Here is a 20,434-nt window from a genome sequence, read left to right on the forward strand (position 1 = left end):
TCATTAAGGAGAATGAATCTAAGCATGCCTTAAAGCAGAACTTTCAGTAAACAGGAATTACCTATAAAGAAAATCAGGAAACCAAAGTGTGTGTGTGTGTGTGTGTGTGTGTGTGTGTGTGTGTGTGTGTGTGTGTGTGTGTGTGTGTGTGTTAATGAAGTTACATCCTGCCATACAAAAGTTGGATAGGAAATAAAGACTGATGCACTCCCAACTGTATACTAAACCAGCTATCATTTCACCAAGGAAAGTCTGAGCAAAAGCTCAGACTCAGTGAAGGCAAAAGAAAACATAAGAAGGCTGAATGTCACAAGAAACCAAAGACAACCAACGGCTACAATTGAACATGATTTTGGAAAAAACTATACAAACAAATCTGTACTTTGTGATTGCAGATTCCTTAGTCGCCGCCTGCTCTCTCCACCCGCATTTCAGTAATAATTCCGCAAGACTTTTGCTTGAATATGTATATGTACAACGACGGAAAAATTAATCTTAATTTTCCCTATCTCCTCCCCTTCCTTGTCTTTTCCTCCTCCTCTTTATAATTATTAATAATATTAAATGTGCATTTCCAGGGTTCTCTTAGCTTTTCCAGGTTTCTGTGAGGGGATTCTACTTGCTCCGTACTCTTCGGTTTGATTAGAGAAAACTCTTTCATCACCCTAACACTTTTCCAATTTATCCTCCCACCTTCAAATGAAAAGACATCAGAAAGGCAAAATAGCCCTTTCCAGAGGCAGGTTCCTATGGTTTTGAGGGAATGGCAGATGCCCTCCTGCAGTGACAGCTGCAACCTTCCGCAAAGCAGAAACTGCAGCTCACACTCTCCCTTCTTCCTCCGACTTGACCCACAATCTCACAAGTCCACATAAACCATTAAAATGCACATACACAACTCCTCCAACCTCGCATCCCCTCTCACAGCCTACACTGCACGCACGCCAGGATGCCCGATGCCTCAGTAAAGCTCAACCCACTCGGTGACCCCACCCATCGCCGCCCCGCCCCGCCCCAGTCACCAATGGTCGTCGCCCACAGCTCCCGAGGGGCCCGTTGATAGGGCAGGAGGGCCTGCCACTCTCGCGGTGCGTCCCGCCCCCTCCTCACTCCCTGCAGGGGCTGAAGGGGCTGGAGCATCAGCGCGAGTAGCTGTGAGCAGCCGCGGCAGCGGCGGCGCGTCGTTGCAGTTGCGCCATCTGTCAGGAGCGGAGCCTGTGGGGAGGGGGCTGCCGCGGGAGAGGAGGAGGGGTCGCCGCGAGCTGAAGGCCGCCGAGACCCGCCCGCCAGCCGGCCGCGAGACCAGAGGCGAGGCTGCCCTCGGAGCCGCGCGTCCACCGCAGTTCGGGCGCGCGGCGCTTCATCCGACGCACCGAGGGCTCCCCGGGCGCACACAAAGCCGCCGCCCGCTCCGCACCGCCCGGCGGCCGCCGCCCGCGCCTGGGAGGGATCCGGCCGCCGGGTCGGCGACACCCGGCACCGCCCCCTGGGCACTCTCTGGAGGCCCACCGGCTCCCGGGCCCGCTGAGGAGCCACCGGAGCCACTTCGGCCGCGCCGGAGGAGGACCATGTGAATGGGCTCCGGAGCCTGAGCGCAGCGCAGGTAAGCGGCAGGGATGCGACGTGGGGCCGCGGGGATGCTGCAGAGATGCCGGTCGCCGGCGCCCCCGCGAAGCGCCGCCCCCGCCGCGGGGCCCGGCGCTGCAGTCTCTTGGCCACCACCGTCTCCCCGGCGCCCGCGGGGCTACCGGGGAATTGGCCCCGCTCGGAGTCTTCCCGTGGTCGTGCCGGAGGACACCTCCACGGGGTGCGGCCCAGAGGTAGCGCAGGGATGGGGGGCCCATTTCCTAGCCCGCGAGCGGGCGCGGGGTGTGAAGACAAATTGGCTTGGGGGAGAGGCTGGCCCAGACTCCGCCCCCGCCCTCCTTTCGGGGCCCCCCGCGGGGACCCGGGCTGTGTGTGTTGTTTTAATGTCGGGGATGATGTAATCACTTAATAATTGATGCCCCGTGCTGCTTCCCTCCCCACCCCACCCCACGCTTGCCCCACTCCTCCACCTCTCGGCCTCCTCCTCCTGCGGCCGTCGCCTTCCCCGCCGCATCCTCCTGCCTATTTCTGGCACCTCCCTTGCACTTCCCCCATCCTCCCCTCCACTCTTCCTGTGCCACCACCCACCCTTCCTCAGTCCCCTGTGCTGGGGCCTTCGCTCCTCTTCCTCTGACCCCCCACCCCCACCCCTTCTGCTCCCGCAGGCTCCTTTCCCCTCCCTTCCTTGCTCGCTGGATTTCCCCTCTACTTCTTTAGATCGATGACTGTTTTTGTTTGGTCGCCTCCCCTCTCTTATCTCTGCGGCCACAGGCGGAGGGGACTGAGCCAGAAAGAGGCCACCGAGCTAGGGCCCAGGCGGAGATTTGCTGGGACTGAGTGAGAAAAGGGATAATAAAATCACCCTTCTTGCCCCTCCTCCCCCGAGTAAATCACACAGACTCGCCGGGTGTGTGTGTGTGTGTGTGTGTGTGTGTGTTTGTGACACAAAGAGTCCTTTCAGTGCACAGAGAGGAGACGCACAAAGTACCCAAGGATGGGTGCGATGCTTCTTCTTTCTCTTCCCTGGGGCTTCCCTTTCTCTCAGATAAAGCAGTTGATCTTCTCTCTGAAAGTCTTTCCTGCCACATTTACCAAAAAATAAAAGGCCCCAGATGCAGGGTGGCAGGTGCTGGCATTTTGCTGTATTCATGGACCGGTAGTGTTGACTGGCAGCTGCAGTATTTCTTAGATGTAGGGGGGAAATGACTTAAGCCGTGTTAAGAGTTGCTTTACTTTCAAGGTAGCACACCCCCTCCGCCCACTTTTAACCCCCTTTCACTTTCGGGGGTAGGATACATTGGTGAGGGGGCAGAAGAATTTTGTTTCTGAAAGAGAGTTAAATTGGTGTTTGATGGGGTGAGGCAGCCTGACTTGCTTCCTTTTTCAAGTTTAAGGAGTACTGAAGTCTTTTGAAATGAAGTCTTGTCTGTCCAGTGATTGTTGTTTTACCCTTATATTTTAAAAAGTTCCTGGGGACATTGCTGACACAGCATTAAAATGGCATTTGGAAGACCACTGGAGACTCTTCCCTGCTTCAGGGTAGCCTTCAGACGCCCACATCCTTCCTCTCACCACCAAGTGACTGCAGTACTTTCCACCCTTTGTACTCTCTTTCCCAAGTCCCGGTCCCATGGGTACTGTACTTTCAGATGAAGGGACTCAGATTTTTGGAGAAAGTGGTTTTGTTAACTCTCTCAGGTTTTGGAGGCACTTCGCTATGAGCAAAGGATGTAGAGAGTCTTTAAACTGAACTCTTAAACCATCTGCTTGATGATCCTCTTAAGGAGGAAATGTTAATGTAAATCTGGGGGCTTAATGTTCCATTTTGTAAGCTAGTGACTATTACATGCTTAATCAATAATGTCAAAACTTAGGTTGAACCCACTGATTCCTAAGAGCATGGCTCTTTGACTATTATAAGTAATAGAACTGTCTCAAGTTTGTTCTTCAAGAATTTTATTAGAAGGGTTGTTATGGTTCATTAAACATTTACTTCTCCACTTTCGAAGGACATTCATCTTGGAACTTTTTATATTTAAAAAAAAAGCAATAGGATTAATGAGTGTACTGTAAAAAATAAAGCGTTGTTTGATGCCAGACCCAGGAAGGAAAGTCAGTGCACAATAAACTCACACTCTGTTGACTGAGTTCAAGAGAATGATAAGGTTGAATGTGAACAAACACATACTCTGCTTTCTATACCTTTACTCCATACTTTCTCCTGGGTCTGGAATCTCCAACTCCATCTCATTTGCTTGGTTCCTGTTAAACCTTGAGGGCCCAACTCAAGTCTTTTACTCTGGGATGCTTTCTCCATCCTTCTCCCTTCAAACAAATCACCATGCCTCCAATTTTGTTTTCACACTTCAGCAGCTGGCATTATGTTTGGCATGTGTCTGTTTCCATCATTAGTTGATCAGCATGTTGAAAGAAGGAACCTGGTCTTATTTTGCTTGTTTCAACAAATGTGAATTATGTCTTTGGTATGTGCTAGGCACCTGGATCAATTAGGCTAATGTTAGCCGCTATAACAAATAGGCCTGCAAAAACAATGGCTCAAAAGCAATAGATGTTTATTATTCCACATATAATAGTCCAAAATGGGTATTTCTGGTCAGTGGATGGCTTTCCTTCATGCAGTGACTCTGGACCCCAAGCTCCACCATCCCATAGGGCTCCACTGTAACCTGCTTTCAGCTGGCAGAAGGACAAAAGAGGGGGAGTGGAGGGGAAGCACCCCCTTTTTAAATGCCTTGGTTGGGAAATGACACCCATCTCTCCACTTACATCCTTTACTTGAGGGCTAGTTACATGGCCACAAAAAAGTACATGCAAAAAAGTCTGGGAAATATAGTTTAGCCATGTGACCAGAAAAAGGGTCAAGAAGAAATGTATTTTTGGCCTGCAGCTTTGTCATATGCTACCACCCAAGGCATAGTCATTGCCCTCAAGGAGTTTATAGGCTGTTGAGAATTAAATGGAAACCTAGAGCCTATACCCATTGTTGCTTTCATTCTTTTGATTTTATAAATTCAGAGTCTTTTCATTTTAAACACGTTTCCCAAACTGTTGCTTTCTGTTGGGTGCAGTGGCCAGTTTCCACCCAGTAATCCCCTGTAATACAGTGATCTCCTGGCTCCTGTCCTGACTTTGATAATGGCTCTCCAGTAGCACATTTGTTGGCCTAGATTTTTATCTGCTGATTTTATAGACTCCCCAAGGGCTAGGAGGGTCTTCAGAAATCACAGTCCTACCTTCTCTAATTGGGAGAGGAAATTAAGCAGACTCCAGAGAAGAAACTTACTGCCCCAGGCCAGGCTCATGAGAAAGGAGCCCCCCACCTTCCCAGCTCTTCAGTCCCGCCTGGGTGCCCTCCATCCCACAGCTGTCCTGAGTTGATGACTGAGCCCTGAATCTTCCATGGAGTTGAGTGAGCTCCCAGACCCCCAGGAACAGGGTGAACTGCTAGTGCTCTGGATGGTCCCTGTCCTCCACACGCCTCCAAGTTGTTGGAGCAGTTCTATCCGTACTAGTCATCATACTTAGTAATGCACATATTTTTGCTATAAACAGTTCATTATATTCATCTGTTCTGCAAACATTAGCCCAGTATGTTATTGTGTGCAAGGCACGGGAAGATAGGATCAGGAAAATGAATACTTCTGCTGTCCTCACTGTTTAAGAGCTCAGTCTACTAGGAGAGATAAAAATAGTACATAACAGCTACTTTTGATTGAGCATGTATGTGTCAAGCAGTATTTTAAGTTCTAATATTAATCATATTGGCACCTGAAACTAATATAATATTGTAAATCAACTTTAGTTCAATTGAAAAACAATAATGATCTGAGGTGGTTTCACTTATAATCCCCATTTTACAGATGGGAAGATGAAGCGAGGGAGGTTAAGTAAGTAACTGAAGATCATACGTAGCTGGTAAGTGGTAGAGTCAGGATTCAGGCCCAATTAGTTTGATTTCAAAGCCCTTGCTCTTCGCCTTGAAGCAATATGCAAAATACCTCATATGGAAATAATGATGACATTAAGTAAAATGTGTTACATGCTGTAAGGGAGGGTGACATAAATGCATTGGAAGTTGATACTTTTGGTTATTGGGAAATATAACTTTATATTTAAATAAAAAAATAAAATGTCCATTCCTATCTCCATCCTACATTTAGACTCTCATTTATTGCTCACTTAAGAAATAAAAAATTAAAAAATAGGAAATCAAAAGTATGTTGATACTAGAAATACTTTTACTCTCTGTGAGCCTTTATTTTAAGTGGGTCCTGCTGTGGTCCACAGATAGGTCCCTGTAAGAGTTTGTGAATTGTCCTGCACACTCACTCATCCAGCTGCATTCATTCGCTGTATCTACCAGTTGCCAGACTATGAGCTAGATGCTTCAGGAACGAAGAAGTGTAATCCTGTCCCAAGGAACTGCACAAGGAAATCTCTGACCACTGTCATAACTGCTTTGATCTGATTTGTGTTTTGTAAAGTGTGGGCTCTTGACCAGAGATGGTCAAGACCAATTCAGGGAAGGTAGTTATGGAAACTCAGAAGAGTCATTGATGAGGGGCTGCATGGAAGTGGGGATGGAGCAAAAGAGACAGAACAAGAGAGGGTGAGGCAGTATATTGGGGGATGGGGACAGGAGGGGTCCTTGAGCAGTGGGTGGAGAGAGGCATGCAGACAAACAATACTATACAGTCAGAGAGGCAGTGTTTAAGTGATGACTTTATCACAGACACTTTGAACTTTCCAGTCATGGTATCTTTTTTTTTTTTAATTGAAGAAGTCAATTTACAATGTTGTGTTAATTCCTGGTTTACGGCATAGTGATTCAGTTGTGTGTGTGTGTGTGTGTGTGTGTGTATTCCTTTTCATATTCTTTCTCATTACCAGCTCTTACAAGGTATTGAATATAGTTCCCTGTGCTATATAGTAGGACCTTGTTGTTTGTTTTATGTATAGCAATTAGTATCTACAAATCTGAAATTCCCAATTTATGCCTTCACCTCCTCTCCTTTCCCCCCCTGGTGACTGTAAGTTTGTTTTCTATGTCTGTGAGTCAGTTTTGTAAACAAGTTCATTTGTGTCATTTTTTTAAGGTTCTGCGTATAAGTGATATCATATGGTATTTTGCTCTGGCTTGCTTCACTTAGTATGACGATCTCTAGGTCCATCCATGTTGCTGCAAATGCATTATTTTATTCTTTTTTGTGGCCAAGTAGTATTCCATTCTGTATACATACCACAATGGTCCAGGTATCTTGTAGGCAGTTGAACAGATGGATCTGGAGTGAGCAGTAGGACTCAAATATACATCTGTTAGCAGCACATTGCAAAATACTCAGAGCCATGGATACCGGCAATATCACTCAGGAAAAGTGGAGAGTAGAGCGAGCAGACAAGGCTGAGGAAGAGCCAGGGAGCAGAGGAGGAAGGGAACCCCAGGCCCTGAGTGGGAGAGGTACACCCAGAGTATTGGGTGGGCCCTGGGAGAGAGGGGACCCTGATCCCCAGGAGGGGAGGGCTATGCCCCAGAGGTTAAGCAAGATTAAGAATGAAAAGTGCAGTTGGATTTAGCACCCCACCAGAGGAGCATGAGGGTAGGAATCTAACACTCACCTGCTCTCCAGACCAAGGTAGAAATATATAGCAAAACCCACAGGACATACAACCATAGGGGACTTAGAGATCGTGTGGCCCAGCAGGTCCTTTTTACTTATGAGGAAAAATGAGGCCCAGAGTGGCTAGGTGACTTGTCCAAGGTGGCAGAGTCACCACTGAGAGCCATGTTTCAAGCCTTTCAGCCCAGGTGAGGGATGTGGTCAATAGCATGGACTCAGGGTATGATCTTGGCCCAACCTCTTCCAGCTGTGTGAGCTGGGCCAAGTTATTCAGTCTCTCTGTGCCTCCCTTTCTTCATCTTTATTTATTTATTTTTAAACTTTTATCTTTTGTTGCTGTTGTTGTTGGGGGAGGGTGTGCTTAGGTTTGTTTGTTTTTGATGGCGATACTGGGGGTTGAACCCAGGACCTGCAGCATGCTAGGCATGTACTCTACCACTGAGCTGTACCCTCCCCCTCTTCACCATTAAAATGGTGTTAATAGTTCCTACCTTGAAGGTTTGCTGTGAGGAGTCAGCGAGTTAATAAATGTAAAGCACTTGGAATAGTAACCCCCATACAGAAAAGCTATGTGTTTGCTGCTGTTGATAATGTGTGTATATCTGTATATACATATTACATCTAACACATATATCCCTTAGGGAAGGGAGGATGAAGATACATTGTGTACATAGAAGGACATTTTGAATATTTTGGAAAGAGATTTGGGTGATTGTCAGTTCTGAATCAGGAATTACTGGAAAAGATAGGAAATTAATTGAAGTAGTGTGACTGAAAACAGCATTTTTAGCAAGTCTTCTTAAGAAATGCAGAGCCTTTTTATTCTTGAGAGTAGAAAACATAAAAGCACTTTGAAGTTAGCCCTATAGAAGGAATTTCTTTGTTTTAGTCAGATAACCAGAATTTTAACCTATTTATATTGTAAATCCCTGGAGTTTGACTTCAGAATGTCATCATGACTTTCTGAAGGTAGAATAAACTACAGAGTAGGAAAAAAAAAAACCCCACAAGTTAGGACTTTAATGCACTTGGTTCCTATGAAGAAAAGGGTGATTTGGATTATTTAGAGAAATATAATTTTTTTTCAGTGTTTCTAGTTGAGAAAATCTAATTTTTAGCTACTAAAACACATGAGAAGCCTGAACAGTATTATGCAAATGGACTTGGGTGACCCTTAGTACAGACAACTTGGGAATAAGTGGCACTCTGCACTTGATTAGAACACACTAATCCTAGAAGGATATAAATTGAACTGGATTTATGGTCTAATAAAAACGTGGGAAGAAAAGATAGTGCTTACTGATTCATGAAACTTTAACAACGTTTGCAAGATTTGGAGTTGTTGTAATATTTGGGTAAGAATGTTTCCCCATTGATCTCAGCCAGCTTCCAGAGTGACTTGCGTCATGCTCACGCAGGGCATGAAGCCGGCTTGGGACCTGTTACCGGGTGGTCTTTGGGTGCAGAGATCATCACCTGTTCCGCCCCTGTAGACCCGGGACCTCAGGCAGCGCCAGCTGGTTTGGGCAAATGTGTATTGAACACCTGTTAACTGTAAGTTTTGGGGAGCAAAAAAATCAGGTATGGGAAAGTCTCCCCCTCCCCCATGACATATTTCAATTCAGAAGGCCTTTTCTGAGGGCTCCTTATTTCTGGCCTGTATTTCCCTCTGTGATGGTATGAAAAAGCACATAGCACCTCACCCCCACCCACCCCTCCCCAGATACACTAGAAAAATACGCTTGCCTGCCATAGTTATTCAGCCCCCAGGAGGCCTTGTGAGGTGCTTTACATACACTAATTTACTTAATCATAACAACTCCTTGAGGCGGGCATTATCATCCCTATTGGTCAAATGGGAAAGTTGAGGCTGAGACAGGTAAAGTAACTTGCCCATTGTCACACAACTAATTACTAGAGAAGCCAGGTCTGTCTGGCTCCTGAATTCGTGTCTGTTTTTGCTCCAAAGCTGTGGCTCCTCATTCCCTGCCTACTTTCAACCTCCTTGCCTTTGCCTTGCAGTTACTTCTGTGTTGGGTTCGAGAGATACAAAGGCACCTTTACCCCCAGGGAGACCTCTCTTCTCCAGACTTACCTTCTGGGAAGCCCCACTCAGGTCCTTCTCTGGGCTCCCACAGCACTTGGTTACCACCTCATCATCACCCTCATTGCAACTTAGAAAGCAAAGCAGGGTCGGTTGGGTCTGACAGTGGGCAGATACTGGTCTTTTTCTCTGACTTGTGAGCTCTTTGGAAGTCAGGGACTGCGTCTTACTCATGATTTGCCAGCTCAACACCCAGCGCTATTCAATGAGACACTGTCATCATTATTCCCATGTAACAGATGGGGAAACTGAGGCCTAGACATTAAGTGCTTTAGTTGGGGTCATGCAGCTGGTATGCAGCAGAGCTGGAGTCTGAATCCAGGATCAGTGCTTGTAACACTAAATTTGTTCCATCTCTCAGATGAAATTATAAACTGTGTGGGTGGACATGGTGCCCACCACCTCCTAGCCCGGTACCTCAGTCCAGTCACAGTGGGGATCAGCCCTCTTGTTCCTCCCACCCACCTTGGCAGAATGACAGACGGGATATATTGAACCAGGACTCGTCTCATGAGAAGGAAAGAGCTTCAGGGCCACGGTTGCAGGAATAGGCTCTGAGGATCTTACAGAATGCATATTCCCTGTTCTGACTCGGGGGGTACGGGGTGGGCAGGGTTGAACACTGAAATCTTTTCTGTCTAAGAGAATGGCTGTGAGGATGGAGCCACCAGGGAGGCAGCTTCTGAAAGACAAGGAATGAAGTACCATGGTGCGTGTCAGCCACAGTGGTGGGAGTGGGTGATGCAGTGGCAGCAGGTCATCCATCAGCCAGACCCAGAGGGAACCCATGGGAGGCTGGGATCAGAAACCCATCACAGAAAGACCTATCACCTTGTATTTTTAAGATTTGTAAGTACCTGCTCCTTTTGAATGTGCTGGTGGGATTTTATCTGATGAATTCAAACACTTTCATTTTCTTCAGAGCTCCCATCTTTGAGGTACCCAAAAATAGTAGGCTTTTCATGGAGTTGTATAAGGATTCCATCTGCTTTATACCGAAAAGTAGGGCTTTAATGGAAAATTAAAAATGAGCCAGATCGCCTTTCCCACGACAAAGCCCGGGGCACTTTTCCTGATCCTTTCTTCTTTTAATCCCCAGAAAAAGTTACTGAATCTGTATTTCTGTGAAATCCTGCCCAATTTGAATTCTACCAAGAAGGCAAATAAACACCAACGAGTTCCTTCATTTCCACACGTTGTAGTATCTGTTTGGAGGCAAAAACAATTTCAGATGTTGTCACTTGTGAAATTTGATTTTTATTTCAATTTTAACTTTATTCCAGAAATTGTATGATATGTTGCCTGTAGCTGGGCACACGGGCACAAAGGTATTTGAAAAGCACTGATTTCCATGGAAGGTTTCTTGTCTGCTTTCAGAGTTTGCAGAGGTTCACCCTTTTATTGTCTAGTTCATTGTCTGACCTAGAAATACGAACAGCCCCTCGTGGTTTTCAGATACAGGAGTTGAGATATCAGCGAACTCTCACACTCTGTCATTCTCTCTCTCTCTCATCACCATATCCTGCTTGAAGACGCCAGTTCTATGGCTGTACTTTGTGTGCACCTTTGCCCGATCGATATTCTTTTGATATGTTATGTCCTCCAGGCTCTCCCATGGTTTGCAAATAATGATTCCATTTGTTTCACTCCTATGCGTTCCAGCTTGAATTGAGGAGGTGTTGATCCATGTCATAATGGATGTGCTGGCTGATGTAGACACTGGCTCTTTTGCCTTGTCGCTTTACTAACAACCTAATGAATGGGAGAAAGGCCAACGTCCTTAGCCTGGCATTCAGGGCCTCCCTCCCCAACCCCATCTCCACCTTCTGAGTTTTACCTGGCTCTCTTCCTTCACCATCACACTGACACTTGAATCGCCAGATGTTACCCTGCTATCTTGTTAGTATGAACAGTCCGGCTTCTGTTCTCCTTTCCTGGACTCCCAAGTGCATCCTTTCCCTGGGGACTCTATCCTTTTCTCAAGGCACCACTGGAATCCCAGCTCCAGGAAACTTCCCCTCGCCTCCTCATTCTCTTGCATTCAACATTTTTATTACCTTCTAATAAATGATGCTTTATGTTGTTAGTTAAATTCTAATATGAGGAATCCAAGGTGCAGTGAATTTTTGTGACTAGCCTGAGGTCATACATCCTGTTGCTCAGTTAGTTTAGACTAGAATCCAGGTCTCCTAGAAATCTCTATATTTGGGTCCTGTCTTCTCAGAGATCATTGTTCTCATATGTGCAAAAATGTTGTCTGCTGCCTCCCCCTTTTTGTCCCCCTATGGCATGTAGCGTGCTGTCACTCGTGGTACAGCGACTCAGCAGGTGTTTACTCAACTGGGCCCTGGGGCAGGGCACCGGGACATGCAGCTAGTGTCCTGGCCATCTGTGGGGCTAGGCTGGCATCTTCTTGGACACTGAGCTTCTGTCACTTCTAATGGCACCAGATTCACTTTCTCCAGACCTTTAGAGTTTAGGTTTGGGGACTGTCCTAGACGGTTGTAGGAAAACCATTGTATTCTGAGAATGGTATGTGTTTAAAGATCTTTTGTCCGTAATCTTGAGCATTCTGTTAAAAGTTTAGGGTGGCCAGGGAAATAGTTATTTCTTTGCTCTCTGCCATCAGGTTTTCACCAACAAGATTTTCACTAAAAACAATAGTAAGTTACCAATAGTACACAATGACATCCCAGATCGGGGGAATGCAGAATGTTTCAAAATCTGGAGGAAATTGGAATACAAGTAATAGAAGAGGGAAGAGTAGCAGATTAGACCAACAGTGTTGTGCCTGAAAGTCCATGGGGCCTGGGAGAACTGGAGAAGGCAGGTGCTCACCTGCCACACACCTACCCATTTCTGGACCTCTCAGAGTAGCATTTAACTGAGTCCCACAGCCACATGAAACCCAGATTTGGCTGTGGGAGTACCTTCTTCTCCATGCGTTCATTTTGTTCACTTGGTGTTTCACCATCTGAAGAATCTCCTTAGCAGGGAAGGACGGTTCCATCCTAGACTTAAGGTTCTACAAAGTAATGCTTTAACACTGTGTCCCAACCACAGCCTCTGTTTGTATATCTTTCAAAAGGATGATTGAAAATAAGCCTCACAAAATGTTTTCCATGTTTGGAGGGAGGGACTACTTGAGTCATTTCTGTAACAAAAGACACAACAGGCCATGTTTGTCAGCCCTTGTTAAGAGTCTTCTCGGCTCTCTGTGAAAAGCTCTCTGTGATTCTTCATTAATGGCTTCCCCTGCCTCACCCTCACCTGGTTGCCAGGTTTAATGTATCTGAGGGATGGAGAGCTTTAAAAACACCTTCTGTGGATGTAGACCAACTGCTGAAGCCATGAGGGGAAGGGGCAGACCTAATGTTTCACTGTTGTTTGAAATGCCCTTGTGGTCTTTGGAAAGCAGTAGTGAACTTTTTTCCTTCCTTAGCCACACGCTGTCTATGCTTTTCCTGCCCACCTCCCCACTACCACAACCACCACCTGAAATGTGGGCGATCATACGCCACTAACAAAAATGCACTTTCCCCTTGGCCGGCATATAATGTCACCACTTCATGTATTTGTCCAGTTTGTTCACATTCAGTCAGTTTTGTACATGTCAGTGTCAGTATTGTCCATTTTCAGTAGCAAGCTTCCAGAAGGCTGAGAGTGCACCTCGCTTAATTTGCTTTGTGCCATGTAACACTACACTAAACCATGCATTTATTAAATGCTTGTTGACTATGATTCTAAGCTGCCAAGTTGGGAGGTCTTACAAGTGTTTTCAGTACTTCTGGAATGAGATGCATCTGGAGTAAATTTTCATCTTGGAGATTATACATCAGATCCTCTGCACCGATAGACCCTCAGAGTCATGGGTTAGAATCCAGCCTTTGCACATAATGTTTTAGGTTCCGCCTTATGTTTTACCCCCTTGGGTGCAAATGCAACGATCCCAGTTTCTAATTCCGTCAGTGAGTTTGGGCCAAAGCACGGATAATGTGCTATACCACACCCTTCTTTTAGTATAAGTGTGTTTGCCTATATAATTCCTGGTGTCTTACGGTTATTGTTCAGCAGATTCCTGATTTCAGATTGCTCAGAGTTGGAAGTAGCTCTCTACAGGGGCGAGAATTGCTCAGTGCAGGCCAGTGAGGTGTGGCTGGGAAGAACCTCTCAGGACTGCAGTGTAATGAGCAGAACCACATGCCCCTGCAGGTGCCAGGAGCTCCTGGGAAGCTCTGGTTAGTTTATGCCTAAGTGTGATACAAGGAGAACTGGCGCTTGGAAAACTGTATCCCCAAACATTCTCTGATTGTACCTCAGCCCAGCTCTGCTATATGGGGAAGAGTCCAGTGTCGGAAAGTGTTAAAAGCCCCCAGTCTGGGGGACCCAAGGCAAGCCCTGTGCTTCCCTGAGCTCACATCCCTGGCTTGTAACAGTGGTTCTGTTTCCAGGGGACCAGCTTCCACCCCCACAACAGTGCACCCATGCACTTGAGATACAGAATTGTCACTGTGGGAGGAGCTTGGCTCTGTGCTCCCCAGAAGGACACTCAGCTGGGCTCTGAGCACCTCCTGGATGAGCTTGAGCATAGAAAGGATCCACTAAAGAGGGTGATGTTGGTGAGGCTGAGGTGGGGTAATGGATGGAAGGGGATCAGCAGAGAGCTGGTGGGGGGCAAGATCATGTTATGTGTAGAAGGAGCCTTTGAATTAGTTTCCTGTGGCTGCCATGATGAATCACCATGTACTGAATGGCTTAGAACAACAGGACATTTTCTCTCACAGTTCTGGAGTCCAGAAACCTTGAAATTAAGGTTGATTCTTGAAATTAAGGTAGGGTTGGTTTCTTCTGGAGGCTGTGAGGAAGACACTGTTTCAGGCCTCTTTCCTAGCTTCTGGTGGCTGCCAGCAATCTTTGGCTTGTAGACGTATTGGCACAATTTCTGCCTCTGTCTTCACATGGTATTCTCCTTTGTGTGTCTTCATGTGGCCTTCTCTTATAGGGACACTGGTTACTGGATTTAGATCTCACCCTAATCCAAGATGATCTCATCTTTAAGAAAGAGATCACTTAAACTTAATTACATCTACAAAGACCCCTTTTCCTTATAAGGTCACAGTCATGGGTTCCAGATGGACATATGGCCAGGGTTAGGGAGTGCAGCCACCATTCAGCCCACTGTAGCCCTCAAAAGGATAAAAATTAGCAGTAACTCAAGGGAGAAGGAAAAGAAGAGATAGATATTTGCAAGTCTGAATGCCTACTAAAGGGCAGGCACAGGGCTTTACATGCGTGATTTTTAACTATCGCTGCAAGATAGGTAAAGATAACAGTGAAATTTTTATGCGAAGAGAAGTTCAAAGGCATGGAGTATCCTGAAACTTTTCAGTAAACTTTTCAGTAAAATTGGAGGCTGAGCCCTCAGGAAGATGGAAGATTTGGAGATGGGAGGGGGACTTGGAGAATCTAGAAAAAATCTAAACAGCTATGAAAATATAGGATAATGTGTTAATAGATGGATTAAAGCGTGTTACAGAGAAACAGTGAGGCCCCTTTGGAATTTGTAAGTATTTTTAATACGTTGCTTTAGCTCAGTTTTGTGACTTGACTTAGTACTACTTGTCACTTTGAATGGAATATTTGACCTTGTGGTGACCTAGAGTTGAGAGCTGATTTGAAGAATTAAATGAGGAAGATGTTCTAAGAGACTGAAGAAAACAATTGAATCAGCTGAAAGTAGGGTTCAAGCTGGATTAGGGAGTGAGCTGGAATTGGGATGATGGATAAAGCAGGAAGGATCCAGGTTTGAGGGATGTGATGGGTGAACACAGCAGATATGGAGGAGGAGAGGCAAAGGGCAGAAGGCCCTGGGAAGTGGAGAGTTACAAATGATGCTGAACAAGGGCGATTTCCTGTTGAATGGGTCCATTCAGCAGTAGAATAGAAATTACGGACATTACTCCTGGAACAAAGAATTCAACAAAATGAAAGCCACAGCCCCCTTTTTGCCCTTGGTTCAAATTATGTATAAATAGTGTCTTCTAGAAAAATGACATGTCAGTACGCTGCACTTTTAAAAAATCCTGAATGAGTGTTCTGGGACCTCTGAGACCTTGCATTATGACCAGCTGGTTTAATGGAGATAATATTTTGAACTGGTATTCAATTTACTTTCCCCTCCTTCCAATTCTTGTTGCCCTGGGAGTCTCCCCCATTGAGGCTAAGGATTCCATTACTTCATGGGGGAGAACAGAGTATGGTCTAAGACAAAGAAGACGTTGTTCAGCTTCTGACTTCCAAAACAGGACCTTGAAGCATGTTTCAGAGACCGGAGCTAGCCCAGGCCTTCATTTAAAAGAGGCAGGCTTTGTTAGAAGAAAAATGATTTGTGGATTCCAAAGAGCCAGATCTCAGAAGACGTGGCATATATTGTACAGTCAGCCATGCAGGGTGGAGAGGCACCAGGAAGGAGGAAATACCTTCCTGGGTTGGCGGATGGAGCTTGCAGGGATGTGGAGGAGACTAGAGATAAGAAATGAACGGGTCACTGAGATCCCCCACTCCAGGTGGGTGGAGGAGAACCTGCACAGAGAAAGCCCTGGTACCCTGCCCCTGGTCTGGAACTTGGGAAGAAAGCTGCGTGGGAGTGGGCCCTGCAGTGGGGCATGTTTAGGCAGATACAGCCCTGAGATGATGCTTCCTCCCCCAAGTCTCCAAAGCTTTCACATGACATAGGAGAAATCCCAAGTCCTGCAAGCCCCCTAGGATAGCCCTAGGGGTGGAGGGGCTGAGGGAGCATGGTGGGAGAGGGTAAGAATGAAGAGGACATAAAATGAACTGTGCCAGTCTCACGGCTGAGGGCTGGCTCGGCTTGTGGCTGCAGATATCCACCAGTCACCTCAGCCAAACCAGGCCAACATCCCAAAGCCAAGGGATGAGACATCCGGGGGAGACCAGTGAGGGCTTGGAGGGCAGTGCCTGGTCCAGATCCTTTCACCATCATGTGGTGGTCTGTAATCTCCCCACAGGGGGAAGGAAGGAGAGGGAGAGGAACACAGCTCTGAGAGGGGCTCAATTTGGCTAATTGCCTTGAAGCAATGAAAATTTTCAATCTGAAGAGATTAGGTTATCCTGAAGGAGCAGGATTGTTTTTTGTACCATAAGCAGAAATGCAGTGGTCATGATCAAGTTGAACTCAACTATGGGGAAATGAAGTAGCATCTTTTGCATACAGCTGAGTACTAAGTGTAAATTTCAGACCTTCCGCATTGCATGGGAGCTGTATTTTAACATAATGATGGTGGTGGTGGTGGTGGCAAACTTGCTTACTTGTATTCGTAAAGAATACTTTTCGCTTTGGGCAAATTGTGGCTTAGCATACCTGTACTAGGTTCATTTTGGGCAAGAAGTGGGAAGATCTGTCCTCTCAAGAAGCAGAGCTGTCCACCGGATATCCCAAAGGTTAGCATGGATTTTATCTTCCCCATTGTTCCTCCTAGTTCCCTGGAAGGAAGGACCTTCAGTTGCCGTGGAGGTCTCAGGTCAGTGGTAAATATTAGAATTTCAGGCCTTTCTCTAATGAACTTAACGGTGATGCTGGAGACTAGAGGAGAATTTGTACTGGGTATGATTCTTCAGTTCCATATTTTAAAGATACCAGAGTGAATACTAGAAATTACAGTCTCTGACTGACACTATAGGAGAGAAGCTCTTCATTTATATTCCATCCTCATGTACTAAATAAAGCGTGAATTTATGAAGGGATTCATTTCCAAGTATAATTCATAAGTAGTTACCAGAGCACTCAAATGAGGTGGGGGGGGGACCAGTTAGCTCTTTTTAAATACATTTTATCTCTCTTTGACATTCATACAAGGATGATGCTACATTTAAGAAGATGTTTTAAAACCTCTGTTTCTTGAAATGCCTAGTAATTTGGAAGGGGAATCTTGAGTCTTGCTTTTAAAAGCGTGCGTTTTGGTGGCGTGGAGCGAGGTGGGAAGTTGCCTGTTGGGATACTGCTTATGTATTTTCCTACTAGAAAATTACTGTGGCGCTTTGAACACATCTTCTCAAAACAGAAATACATCTCATATTTTCCCTCAGGGGGAGCCGAGAGAGCTAGAGATGGGGGACCACAACATTTATTTATTAAAATAATTTAAATTATAGAACTTAAAAAAAAGTTGATTTGTTAACTGATACTATTTTCATAATATTTTAAAACCTTTGAAATAGTTCTATTCAAAATCTCCTCAAATATAAAATTTCAAATAATTAAAAACATGTCCCTATACATTAGAACAACAACAACAAAAAAACTTTTCATGCTGATTATCTAAACAATAAAAAGAACATAAGACAATAATTATTCTTGATACATATTGATTTACTTTCGTCAGTTTTTTAGCCATATGTTTCTAATAATCATGTCACTGTTATTTTTATGAAGAATGATTTATTTTTAATTTTCTCATAGAGTTGCCTGCAGTCTCCTTCAAAGCTGTGTTTTATAGTTAATATTTGAAACCATTACTATCTTCAGTTGGCATTTATGTATACATCATAAAATTTTTAACTGAAAATAGCTCACTCTACAGACGCACGTAAGCGCAAGCAAATTCTGCTAAAAGGAGGCTTTTCTTAGTCTAATTTTTTTCATACTGAAATGTATAAATATTTTAGCCTAAATATTTTCACAGGTCCCCATTCAAGATTCTTATCCCCAATAAATATTTTTATAAGACAAAACTCATGAAAATAAGTTTCTCTATGGCCCTTTTGAATGTTTCATCACATTTAGCGGACACAGGATCATTGATTATTCATCATTTCACTCCACTGTGGTACAGAATATAAATGTGTCCAATTAAAACCACCATTAAAATGTTGCCACAAGTTGAGATACCCCAAAACATCCATAATACAGTTTCAGAATTAAATCTTGGACACCTGAGTTGTCTAATATAATGTGTTTAGTGCCTGCCTTTGCTTTTGTTGGGACAAATTTTAACATCTTCTGTTTGCAAGCCTTGTTTTCAGTAACTGCAGTTGGTTAAAAGCTTTTTAAAAAAAAAAAAAACCAAAGAAAACAAAAAACCTGCAGTATTGTGGTGCTCCATTCACTACTTTGATCAAAGATTTCCAACTGTTTTGGAACAGAACATACCCAGACTTGACAGGATTCATTCACGTCCCATTACGGCACACCTTGGCTGATTTAGAGTCGTTTCTCAAACGGTTCTAAAACCTAGTTGATGGTGACAGGTAGCAGAATAGAAGACGTGTACTACCATGCTGAAGTGTTTTTTTGTGTGTGTGTATTCACAAAACAACACTTTATCCCATAAATTTTGTAGTTTAGTTTTTCTACCTACTTGTCAACTTCTACATCTATAGTTTCTTCTGTCTTTGGTAGGATATAACCGCTTGCTTGAATGCAATTATAAATTATGCATATGCCATAGCCACCTCAAATAACTTTCTGCTCCACAGGTTTCTGGATTTAATAAGGAAAACTATTTGTAGCATCACAAAATTTGTACTTGCATTCTGCAGAAACAAATAATTTCATCTCTTGTATTAAACTTTTGACAGATTACAGTAGCATTCATACTAGCATGAGATGTTTCACCTGTGACGGAATGAACTTCCACAAGCTTTATTTGATCCCAGGAAACAGATGGGAAAAAAATCAAACCATAATTGGAATTAATTGAGTTTTCTGTTTAAAACATCTATTAATACTAACATGCAACTGAATCATTTGTGCAATTTTTTTCCTTCTGCTAATGAAACCAACACATTAAAGCCATCACTTCACTTTCTGTATGTGCAACAAAAAATCTGAACTCAAAAATAAGCGAAACCAACACAGAATATCAGTCATTTGATCTAAAAGAAAAGTCATGCTTCCTGGAGTGTTACGTCAGTGAACCTTCCATAGCTGCCTGTGTTAAATTTGTCATCCTTGGGCACAATCTTATTACAGTGACTGTTAACATTTGAAGTAGTACTGATGCTTCTGTAGCAGATTGGTATTAAGTAGTGAATGATATCACTAAGGCTCCCATGGTGGATAATAAATACCAGTGAACATTTTGTGTGAGCTAACATTCATCATCAGCTTTCTGAAATAACAAAAATTCAGTAATTTTTAATTTAATCTGCATTTTTTTCTTTTTTAGCCCATTGCTGCTGAAAGGGAAAGTGCAAAGTAGAATAAAATAACCATCAATAAATGACACTATGAGAGATTCATACCATTCTAGAAAAGTGCTATTTCCTGCAGATATTTCACTTACACCCAACCTGTGATTTTCTGTTTCCCATGGATCCTTCTGACCAGTGTTTGTGCATCTCAGCCGCAACATGGGTCAGTGCAGCTGGTCAGTGCATCTGGTGTCTGGCAGGGGTGTTACCAGTCGAGGCTGGGAGGAGTTAATTGCCCCAGCAACTCATGTCCAAGTGCTCTTTATTTTACTGGTGAGCATCCTGCCTGTTTTCCTTGAAAGAGAGGTGTTCACTTCAGCCAAGGTTGGAACAGGACCAGCAAAGAGGTGGATCATCATTGGTGACCATTCAGACTTGCACTTTAAGATGAAAATTCTCTTCACTCGCCAGTTGTCTTACTCACTGGTCTGCAAGACCATGGCTGAAGCTGGAAGGGCAAAGTAGAGGTCACCAAAGCCAGTTTTGGTGCATTTTAATGCAACTGTTAAGAACAGTACCTGGTTTAAAAAATGAAACATCTGGACAAAAGCTTCATTTGAGGGGCTGCTGGGACCAAAAGTGTAATCTAGCACTTGCACAGACAAGCCAAAGCGTGAGGTCACCCTAGTTAGAGATCGCATTTCTCCATCTGCTTTGTACTGTCCGCTCTTGTCTGGACTGTTCTGATAACATTACCTCTCTGCCCTCCTCTGTTGACTTCCAGTCCGACTTCCCACGACAGCTGAGCGAGATTTTTAAAATCCCCGAGAGATTACATTGCTGGGTAACACCCCTCAGGATCGTCCTCTAGCAGTTAGAATAAAGTTGAGCTCTTCACCATGACTTAGGAAGCCTTTTAAGCTCCCACCCACCTAGCTGGCCCTGCTAGATT

General features: G+C 44.6%; 1 protein-coding gene across 4 annotated transcripts in view; it reads left to right on the forward strand.

Moving 5' to 3' along the window:
* The first annotated feature begins 1,124 nt into the window (after window positions 1-1,124).
* The window catches only part of FYN (FYN proto-oncogene, Src family tyrosine kinase), a 198,558-nt gene continuing 179,248 nt past the window's right edge, over window positions 1,125-20,434 (forward strand). For 2 of the 4 annotated variants that reach the window (XM_010992002.3, XM_031456177.2), the window contains exon 1: window positions 1,125-1,603. The gene's annotated coding sequence lies outside the window, so the exon portion shown is untranslated. The remainder of the gene's footprint in view (window positions 1,604-20,434) is intronic. The other 2 variants (XM_031456178.2, XM_031456179.2) reach the window with 1 other exon arrangement.

Source organism: Camelus dromedarius, chromosome 6, assembly GCF_036321535.1.
Source record: "Camelus dromedarius isolate mCamDro1 chromosome 6, mCamDro1.pat, whole genome shotgun sequence".
In the NCBI taxonomy this organism is placed as follows: domain Eukaryota; kingdom Metazoa; phylum Chordata; class Mammalia; order Artiodactyla; family Camelidae; genus Camelus; species Camelus dromedarius.